At 33.3% G+C, this 10,664-nt stretch overlaps 1 long non-coding RNA gene across 1 annotated transcript in view; it reads right to left on the bottom strand.

Annotated features, from left to right (window-relative positions):
* LOC141480169 (uncharacterized) overlaps positions 1-8,997 on the bottom strand; it is a 9,993-nt gene extending 996 nt beyond the window's left edge. Inside the window, exons 1-3 of the long non-coding RNA XR_012464206.1 lie at positions 8,132-8,997; positions 949-1,064; positions 1-887 (exon numbers count right to left, since the gene is read on the bottom strand). The exon at positions 1-887 is cut by the window's left edge and continues 996 nt beyond it. This is a non-coding gene — a long non-coding RNA (uncharacterized lncRNA). The remainder of the gene's footprint in view (positions 888-948; positions 1,065-8,131) is intronic.
* Between the last annotated feature and the right edge of the window lie 1,667 nt (positions 8,998-10,664).

Here is a 10,664-nt window from a genome sequence, read left to right as displayed (position 1 = left end):
AAAAAATTGAACAATTAAAAATGGAATAAAAATTGAACGATTTCAAGCCAAGTTACTTCACGACGTTTCGATTTTTAGTATCCGCAATCGCCTTCGCATGATGACAATCGGAACATCGTGAAGTAACTTGGCTTGAAATCTCTTAATAAAATAATCATTTCATTTTGAATCGTTCAATTTTTAATTTTCTTGCTATTTTTCAATTCATTGTAGTTTCATTTCATGATTTTTTTGCTTAATATAATTGTTATTGTTCGTTCAGATATATCAAATAATATTAGATAATGGGAGTCCGAACTGATGAAATTCACCATGAAAACATTAAATTACATTTACAATTTAAATTACAATTATAACAATAGATATGGAGATTCCCTATTGAATGAGATCTCAACAACAATTTCAACCAAATTGAATATTTATAATGAATTAACTGCGAAAATCAAAAAAATCCTGGCAGTAAAGTTCAAAGTGACGATAAAAAATTCATGGTTCAAAGGGGTTTTCACTTGAATGACGAATATAATATATTCGTTACCGGAGGTATAAGGTGTCATATTATAAAAAGTGATAATTATTTTAATATATGACTTTATTTCATTTGTTGTCTCAATAGTTTGAACTTCCCCCATAGCATGGGGGAGGTTCAAACTACCATGTAATTGTCTACAACTTTCAGTTATCTCCAATTACATCGGATGTTAATGTTTCTAATATACGATTCCTTCCAGTAATAGATGAAGATTTTATTTACCCGTACTATTGAGCTTTTTCCAATACTTACCAACACCACTTTCTATTAATTTTTTGTCTACATACCAAAACATCACATATTCACATTGTCGGCTTCATAGAAAGGCAAAGCCAAAGAAGTATTCCTTTATTCTCTGCAACAAGTAACATGTCTACAAATCTATTCCTATTGAGTCGGCCTTTTATTGTACTTACCTTCGCAGGTTGGTTATTGTGATTGCCTCATGGATTGAAATAACTGCGATGGCTACTGTATGAATAGAGTCCATTGGCGTCGCTTGAAGTTGTTTGTTCAGTGGCGTATCGGAAAACTACAATGATTTGGTTGAAAAGAGAGAGATTAGTTAATTGGTAGAAAAGCTCTTTGGTTTTTTACTTCTACATTATTCAACAAAAAATGTGGAAAACCTTCAAAGAAACGAAGAAAGAATCTAACTACAATAAACACTGTTTATAAAGGTATATAGGGCATACATAGATACAAACAAGAAGAAAATATCTTCTCGAAATAACTACTTCCACATGAGCACTGAATTACACGAAAGTACTTTCGAAACAATTACTTTCATATGACCATATAGCATATGATATCTTTGGACTATAAAGGGTGTTCCAATTTGGTTGGCACCATTGCCAACTCCGTTATTATTGAAGCTACGAATTCGGTGGTATTTGTTCCGTAGCCTTTTCAACTTGTTGGGAGACTGCTCTTGGTAGCCTGGAAGTTAGTTTGGAACTTTGCCTTTTATAGATATATAAAAGGGAAATTTTCGACTGACATCGCTTCTAAATTCAACGTAACACACTTTGAACAACAATTTTCAAGAACTCTTTCGTCTGGATATCACAGTCGTTGTGAAATTAACTATTCGAGAACATTTTTCTAAATAAATATAATCTTCAGTGAATCAAATCTATTTAAAATCTATTACAGCACATATATTGCTCTCAGAGGGGAGAAAAGATATCTTGAAGAAAGGTACATCAAAAAGACGTATATTCGATGAAGTATTGTCGATAGCCAGGCGCTTCGACGTGGGTGTTTTGTTCACTCACTCGAATTGACTGTCGTGTTGGTCGGTGGTTCAAGCCCTAGTCCGTGTTAGGAATCACACGTTAAAAGGTAAGACGTCGTTAATCCTTAGCTCGCACAAGTTTCACTTCTGAGGGTTGTCGTTCGTAGGGGTGCGACAGCTGGTTAACGAAAAACAAATTTCCAACAGATTTTTTTTATACAGCAGAGGAAACTGGCCCTTCTAAATTTAAATTACTCAACAGGGTTTGAGAGTTTCGTTCCTCCTTTACAACTACACCAATGATTCAATAACTCATCAACATAATTTTCTATGAGATTTTCACCATGAAAGGTTTACAAAATGACGACACGTGTTCCATTATGAAATAGAGCCTTCACAGTAAAAATCACAGTAAACTAAGTACTAAATATAGTAAATTTGCGCAGTGCTGTTCCTTATATATTAATATAAATAGTGAATAGTGAAAACTGTAACATAACTGTCATGAATCAGTAGAAAGTTCATCCAGTACTAGAGTGATTGAATATATTATTGTGTACCTAGTTGTATCGATAGAGTCACGTTAGTGAATCATGAAATAATAAACTTAATGAAAAAACATCTTCAACCACATGGAAAATCAAATGAGAATAGTGGAAATTACCCTAAGAGAGACCAATGAAAAAACTTGATATCTGTTATTTATTATTGTGGTATGGCCAATTGAAAATAATGAATGAAAAATAAAATCTATAGACGGAATTAAAAAACCAACAAATTTGTTGGAAATTGTCAAAGAATCTCTCGATATTACAGCTTTATATATTATTGTTTTTCAAGTCAATATCTCAGCATATAAGAACGCTCAACGAGAATAGACGTATATTTAAATAGCTCCGTGTTATTCATATAAAACACAAAAACGAAAGAGCATCAAAATTCTTACAAAATTAAATTGCTAGTTAGTGCAGTGTCCAAAGGAAAGATTTATAAACTGAAGTGTAAGTTTGAAGCTGAAAAGTGCACTTGTAACCATCAGAACCACCCCACAAATCGTTTTTTTTTCTGCAAAAAAAACTGTACGAGTTCATAAAAATATGTGCTATGAAATGTACGAGATATCTACTGAATACCACTTTTTTCTATCAACAAGGAATACAACAAATTGTCTAGATCTACAATACAGGCCAGAGAGTTTTAGCGAGTCCTACATTATAAAACAGGATAGTAAAAATACAGAACATAAATAAAATAGAGATGAAATACTACTCCTAATAATAATGGATGGTACATTAGTGCACCAAATAATGGATGAAATTAGAAGCAGCAAATTGGAATTAAAAAATAGCCAATATCCTACTAAAAGACCTGAAATTCAAAATCAAACAACTTGAGGAAGATAATCGATCACTAAAAGGGAATATTGAAAAACTTGAAAGAAGAAGGAGACAAAATGATATCGTTGCTTTTGGATGGGCTGCCCCTAACGAAAAAATAACTCTGGACTTCATCTGTTCCGAGCTCAATATTATGCTGAATGTTATGTAAATAACTTTTATTGTTGTAACTTTTATTGTTATTGAAAAGTGAAAATAGACCAGTAAAAATAGAGTTTGTTTCGTATCTGAAAAAAAAGAAATTTTAGAGAACTGTAGAAAACTGAAAGGAAGCAGCATAACGATATCCCACGATCTCACAATTCAACAGCGTCAAGAATACCAAACCCCTTAGAAAATACCTACTTCAGGAGAGACAAAAACACAAAGACTGTTACATAAAGGGTAAAGAAGAAGGAATTTTCCATAGAAGAACTGATCGAATAGGATATTCAAGAAATAAAAAAAGCAAACAGTGCTCCAGCGACCCCGATACAACCACAAAATACAATCAGAGGTGATACAAAAAAAAACTTGAGAGACCAAATATACACACCACCAGAAACATATACAAGAGGCTCAAATTAGTAAACAAGCTGAAAACATCCCCGAGGATAAAGCTGCAGATAATCTTCTAATCAATGCCCGGAAAAAACACCAGATCGCGAAAAAACTCACAAAAATAGAATTTACCTAGAATATATTGAACATATTTTTATTTGTAACTTTTAATTCTCAAAATTTTTCGTTAACAAATTGAATAATACTATTATGGTAGTAAACTATACCTAATATAAGAGATTCCATATTCATATACTCATTCATTCATAAACGTAAACCTAAAATAATGGATTCCTTAATAAGAGATGTCAATTTTTCAAAAATAGATACTGTATAAATGGAGAACGTTGTACAGTTAAATCAAATAATGTGTGGTGCAGAACACAAAAAAACGTTTAAAATTCTTCACCAGAATATTAGAAGTATTTCAAAATATATTGATGAAATGGATGTATATCTCAGTCAAGTCAACATGCATTTTGAATGTATAGTTTTGACAGAAACGCTCCAAATAAATGATCCAGGACTGTTCTGCAGGAATTGATATGATTTAATATATAATAATGGTGGAATTAACAAAAACGATGGTGTTGTTGTATTCCTGAGGAACAATCTTGAATATGAATCGAATATAGTGGCTATGGGAGCATGGAGCATAATAGAGATCGACATAAATATGTCAAAAAATGAAAATATCCTAATAACAACGGTATACAGACCCCCCTCAACTTCCTTGAAATCATTCGTCCAGAACTGGTCGGGATACCTAGAAAAAATAAGAAATAATGAATTCCAGCATCATATTTTGATAGGTGACGTCAACATCGACATTCTTGTGGAAGAATAAGAGATATCTAGCGATTATCTGAATGTATTATCTGAATATAACTACGTCCAATGATATACAAACCCACAAGAGAACAAAATAATTGATCAAGTTGTTGAGATCACATTTTTTTGAATACAAAATCAGAATGCGTACTAGAAGAAAGCCTACCAATTATAATCAAATCAGGAATCACCGACCACTTTACCACATTATTAGTAATGTTTTTGAAAATATCTGAATAAAAGCAAAGCGTGGATTGTAAGAAATACAACTGAACTGAAATCAGAAGTAGAGAGAGAGAGAGAAACAGACAATCGATATAGGTTATAAATAAATGTCAGATGAAATCAAATTGATATCTGTTATGTAAAATTGGAAAATACATAATAAACTTTATAAATATTCAGGAATGATGAAGAATTAGAAAATTATTGTTGCAAACCATTTCCTTAGATACGGACATCAAGTGATGCTTTAGAAAAATATTTATATTTGGACTTAGTTAGGTTAACATTTTCTGTACATAATTGTTAGGTAAAGATGTATGTGAATTCAAGAACAAATATGAAACTCATAGAATGGATAGTTTTTCTGATATTGAAGTTGAAAATTTGGAGTAATGAAAATTGAGAGTTGGTAACTAAGGAAAGTAGGAGATCTTCAACTTTTTTATCAACAACGGGAGATTCTCAAGGCGACGAAGGTGAACGCCATATTATAATAGAAAAGTTAAGAATTGAACATTATTGTATTGAATACTAGTAATTTAAAAGTCAATATGGTGAAAACCAACCTGATAAACCAAGTTCCAGTCCGAGTTCCAAGTTCCAGCTCCCAAGGTTAGAAAACTCACACCACACACCAACATTGGAGGAAAATCAGGTATTTACCCAATCCACTTCTGCATCTGTGCGGCTAAGATTTCTGCCTTAGTTCGGCAAGCCGGTATGATTTTGGGATTCGAGAGTAGAGAGGACATCATTCCACCAAGGACTCCAATAATAAGAACAACCATCTTGACAGAGTGATCTGGATAGAGTCTGCGCAGTTTGAAGAGAAAATCTCGATATTTTATCCGTTTTTCCTCCTCTTTTCTGACGATATTCGTCTCGCCAGGAGCTGAAAACTCCACGACAAATATCGTTTTGCTCTGGTGATCGAGAAGGACTACATCAGGCTTATTAGCTTGTATGAGCCTGAGGGTGGGGAACGAATAGTTTCAATAAATTTAGCACTTCTCGTTTCTCATAACGGATTCAATATCCCCCGGAGCGTAGGGCAACACCGGTGTCTCGTCAATACCGTAAGAGTGCCGTAGATGGTAATATAGTACTCTTAGGGCCGCGTTATGTCGATGGATATAGGCCGAGACAGCATATGCTGGACATGCTGATAGCAAGTGCATTAAAGTCTCGGGCGCCTCGCCGCAGGCCCTGCACCTTGTGTCAGGAACCTCTATACTCATCACGCGACTGCGGTAGACTAAGGTGTTGAAGACACCATCCTGGCAAGCCATGATGAACCCCTCAGTTTCTGACTTCAGCCCACTCGACCTGAGAAAAGCAAACGTCAGGCGCTTTGATAAGCTAAGGTGTTCAATATTATTGAAGAAGACTCCATGCAGTGGCTTATCCTTGTGTCTCTGAAGAAGTAATGTGATCTCTGCGGTTTTTATCTGAGCTTTTTGCTGAACGGGTTCCAACTCGGTGACAGAGTTGTGGTCACCTCGTTCAGAGTCGAAAACTATCCCGAGTTCATCAGCTTCTCGCGCAGCTGCCCTAAAAAGAAATGCTCCAATTCCTGCTCTCTCATAGTCACAGACCATGCAGAGAAGGGGATCATTATTATTGTTATTATCTCGCTTTTTTCAAAGATAATGGAAATATTTTTGTGATTTACAACAGACTGGTAAAACGATAGATGTCAGAATGAAGAAAAATGATAAACAGAAACATTTTCTCCTGCAGTAAAATAAATGGTAATTACTTAATATTACAGGGAATATATTGAATAACTGATTACTTTTACATATATTATTTTCAGATGGTCAATATATTTTATAAATCAACAGATCGATATACGACTATCAATATCAATAAACATATCAAGATATTTTCCAATTTCAATTAATCAGTAGATAATATGTTCAAATACTCAACATTACTCTAGAATACTGTACTCAAAATACCACAAATTGTTATCGTCATCACCTACAGATGTATTTTCTTCATGTTCGGCTACTACAGTGGCAAAGTACCTATTTCACACAGTAAATCATTCGGCCTGTTGAATGCCTATTTGAGCATTTGTCATGGTCATTAGTGACTTGTTCACGCCGTGTTTCTGATAAATTGTTCTGTAAGAATGAGCTGAGAATTTCCATAGATCATCGTCCATTGAAACATTTTTGATTGTATAATTTCATATTAATTGTATATTAATTAATTAATTTTTTAAGTATAAATACTTATTTGGTTGTAAATTAATTCTTCTTCCAAGGTCGACAATTTACAACGTTACTATTTTTAAAATAAAATTTAATTCGATTTCATTGTATAGTCAAAATTCATGAATAGAATAAGTTACAGAATGATTAGATTTTTCATTTTACATTATGTAGTAATTTTTTGATGTGAACTATTTGAATTTCCCTTTACTAAACATAAGCAGAACTCCCATCGATCTAGTTTTATTTTCCAGTTCGTGAAAGATTGAAAACCGCAAAAAAGTGAAAAATTATTGAACTGAAGTATTGGTGAACAAGGTGAAATGAAAGTAATATTTGAAAGTAAAATAAAAACAGAACAACAATAGATAAAATTGAAAAAAAAATCTGAAAAAATTAACACATAATTCGGGTGACAAAAAACTTTGCTGTTAGGTAAAATGTAAACAATAACAATTTATTAAAAAGATAAAAAAATACTTGTTATACGAGTTCATAAATATATCAATTAAATTGAATTAAGAAGAGTTAGAGCTCTATTGGTCAGTTAGAATATAGAAAAATTTGTTATTAGAGACAAATATCAAGCAGAAAAATGCCCTGTATTTTCAATATTTCAGCCTTCAGTCCTCGATGTAGCAGATAACTGACAGAAAACAATAAACCCAACCGACACCAAGCTGAATGCCGAAGTCTATCCACCAGTCACTTATGCAATATCTTCTGTTTGGAAACTCAGTATATATTACGCATATACCGTGTTTCGAAGTTCAAAACATGGTGAAACAAGTGTTTTCTGGAGACAAAGTGTCCCTTGCGGTTTTGTCAATTATGATTGTCATTTTTTCAATGAAAACACTTTTTTCATATCAGAAGTTAGTTTCAAGCAGCATGGCAGTTTAGCTAAATCATTCATGAGCAGATTTGAAATGGATGCAAGAGAAGAGATAGAATACTATCATGGTACGGTACGTGGATTATGTACTCAAACTGCAGTTTGAGGAGTGCCAGATGATGACAGTACTACCAACTGTCGAAAGCGCTCGCAGATAATTAATAGAAGATATAAAGCTTCAAATCCAATATTGCTTCTTGGACAAATTATTTATATATGCATATATTTTATATTTGATATTGAAAGAGGCAAAACCTGGTTTTCCTTCTGTGTCTTTTGTGCAGTGAAAATCACATCTCCACTAATTTCTTCTCTCGTCTGCTGGAAATTCTCCAAGTAATAAATTTCTTGATAAGTTCCTTGGTTGGAATTGGCTTATACAGGTTTGTATTATTTTTAAATTCTTCCAAGTATAATTTTTTAATATAATTATTCAATATTCACTGACTATTTTATTAATTTTGAATAATTTGACGTGGCGTCTCTTTTCGTCGCCTTGAGAAGATAGTTTTGTTGATAAAAAAATTGAAAATCATCTACTTTCCGTAGTTAATAACTATCAATTTCTATAACTTCAAATTGTTAACTTTGATATCTTGAAAACTATTTCCTCTACAAGTTTGCTACTTTCTTTTTCTAAATTTAGATACATCTTCTGTAACGGAACGGTAATAGGAACAGTAGGGACTGTATACCGTTATGATACTTAACAAAATGTTAAAGTAAATCCCTCAAAGACGACTTACCTTGAGTGGATTGCGGCTGTCTCATCAGAGTCCTGAGATTGGTACCAGTTCTTGGAATCGAAGCTAATCCGTGTATCAAGAAGCACGATATTATGCGGTGTGATAAACATAAATATTATCAGCAAAAAACGAATAATTCACAGTTGAACTGGGCAGTCGAGAATGGCGGACAATCAACCACATAGAAAAACAATGCAACAACAACAACGTTCGTCCCTTTTCATCGCTCCAACACACCACAGAGGGCGCAATCATATTGAAGTCGTTTTGAGGGTACAGGGTGAGGCAAAATCAAGAAAATAAAGTATGTTAGCCGTTCCGCAACATCTTCCCTCAATATTTGTGTAAATACATATTTAACCTCACTTATGTCTAAACATATGAATTTTTCATTAGCATCATTTCATACCCGTAACTAGGGAAACAATAATTTCCAAACTTTTCATTTTTTCTAAATATTCACAATAATTTTATGATTTCTTCCCCAATTTTATTTAACAGATATCATATTGTTTCCATTTGACATTAATCAACATCCTCTGCCGGTTTTCTATTTTGTGAAAATTATAAATTTTTTTACACCAATTTTGAATTTTGTATTTTTCGGATTTGAAGCTTTATAACTCCTATTTGATTATATGCGAGCGCTATATATATATATATATATATATATATATATATATATATATATATATATATATATATATATATACAGGGTGTTTCAGAATTCGACGGACAAACTTATACCACGTCATTCCTCTTGCAAAATGATGAAAAATGAGGTAGGACATGTGTGTCCGGAAATGAGCCGTTTCAGAAATACAGGGCGTTGAAGTTGCAAAATAAAAAGACCCTTTTCGTCGTAGCTCCCGGACTAAAAGGAATAAATTAATGAAACTCAGCAAATCGATTACGAGCTAGAATGTGCTTCCTCCAGTGGTATGTTTGCTTCAGTATCAGTAGCCAGTGGCGTTCCAGCGGGGTAATAGCTTATATTTCCCCCCTTATTTTTTACGCCAATGACTTTACATCCACAACCGTCTTTTTTTTTAATTCCTTGATCAATTTTACGTAAAAACCAAATAAACATTCACTATGAAAAAACCAGTAGTTTTCGAGAAAAATTGAGTTGAACTGATAGGTGCATTCTCATATGGGAATATTAATAATCGAGTAAAATAATCGAAATTCCAAAACCGAAATTATTTGAACTCTTTCATCATTCTACCATTCATTGTGTGCTTGAAAAATTATTCACTTCGGCAACATATTGCGGATTTTCTACCATTTTACCAACTTTTTTTGCAGATATGTTGTGAGCCCGCAGACCTACTGAATGGCTTTACCTCGAGATTTATTTTTTAATAAAATGTTCCATCCAAACGATTTTCAAAGACAATTACGAATAGTTGGCAAAACTGAACTCAGAATGTTTTATCGAATTATCTTCTCTCACTGGGTAAAAATCCAAGTTTTATCGATTAACCAAAATACCATTACTTGTTTCAACCTTAGCCATCTACAATGTTTCCTGGGCATATCTATTATAGTTTTGTTAGATAACTGTACCGATATTCTCGAGTTTTTCAGCCACTGGTTGAATAGTTTCAGAATACATTCACGTGACTTATAACAATCTTTGATCCACCTAAGCAATGAGGATTACTTTATTCATTGACAACAATAAATTTGTTAGGGGGCTGTGGAAATGAAATGAGAGTCGTATGACACTTCCAAGTTAACGTAGCTGTCAGAAAGTGTTTGATTGTGTATTTTGTATAATGAAAATGAATTTTACATTCGAAGAGTTAGCGGACATGCACCTTATTTATGGAAAATCGGGACGAAATGGAAGGTTGGCACAAAGAATGTATCGTGAAAATTTTCCTGGAAGAAATAGAATTCCTAATTGGAAAACGTTCGAAAACGTGGACAGAAGACTCAGGGAAACAGGAAGTTTTTTAATTACCAGAAGGAATGCAGGTATACAGAGAACTGTAAGAAATTATATCACAGAAGAGGAGATATTGAACTATGCTGCT

The sequence above is a fragment of the Leptinotarsa decemlineata genome, unplaced genomic scaffold (genome assembly GCF_025532065.1).
Source record: "Leptinotarsa decemlineata unplaced genomic scaffold, Ldec_3_MD MMD2_P_RNA_scaffold_6, whole genome shotgun sequence".
In the NCBI taxonomy this organism is placed as follows: domain Eukaryota; kingdom Metazoa; phylum Arthropoda; class Insecta; order Coleoptera; family Chrysomelidae; genus Leptinotarsa; species Leptinotarsa decemlineata.
This window is presented reverse-complemented; position numbering and strand designations above follow the sequence as displayed.